Below are 663 nucleotides of genomic sequence, written 5' to 3'. Positions count from 1 at the left end.
AGGGTAACTTCAATGTTAACTCAAAAGTTGTAACTACTAGATATTGGCTCTAACTTTTATTTTAAACTCATAACTATTATTTATCCTATCTGATGTGAAACTAAAATCACGCATGAATACTCAACATTTAGATACTCTAAGGAGATCCTAGTACGTTAAATTTCAAAACTTCCCATGAAATTATGGAGGTTTGTACATGACCTTTTTGAACCTGATAACACGGATCCAAGATTTTAATAATTAAAAAATTATAATTGTTCCCAATGAGTTTTCATATTTTGAAGAAAAAAAATACATAATAACATCATTAGTGGCACTTGACTTAAAAGGTGAATTTCAATGTAGATAAATTTCAGCTTAAAAACCCATGAGTTTGGGCTTAAATGTCTGAAAAGGTTTATATTGAAGGTATATTTAGTGGATAAGGGTGAAAATTGTCAAATTTGCCACATTAATTTTAACTAATTTCAGTTAATCAGGGACTTAAATGAGACAAATTCATTAACAATGATTTATAAAACGCGGGAGGTTTTGTGTAAAAACCCAGCGTTAAGTTGTTTTTGTTGTTGTTGTAAAAGCCCCCAAAGTTTAGAGAGGTTTTGTGAGTTTTACCCCACGATAATTATGCTAGGTTATCTTGCTGTTATAATTAGACATTATCAC

Source organism: Asparagus officinalis, chromosome 6, assembly GCF_001876935.1.
Source record: "Asparagus officinalis chromosome 6, Aspof.V1, whole genome shotgun sequence".
NCBI classification, from domain to species: Eukaryota; Viridiplantae; Streptophyta; class Magnoliopsida; order Asparagales; family Asparagaceae; genus Asparagus; species Asparagus officinalis.
This window is presented reverse-complemented; position numbering follows the sequence as displayed.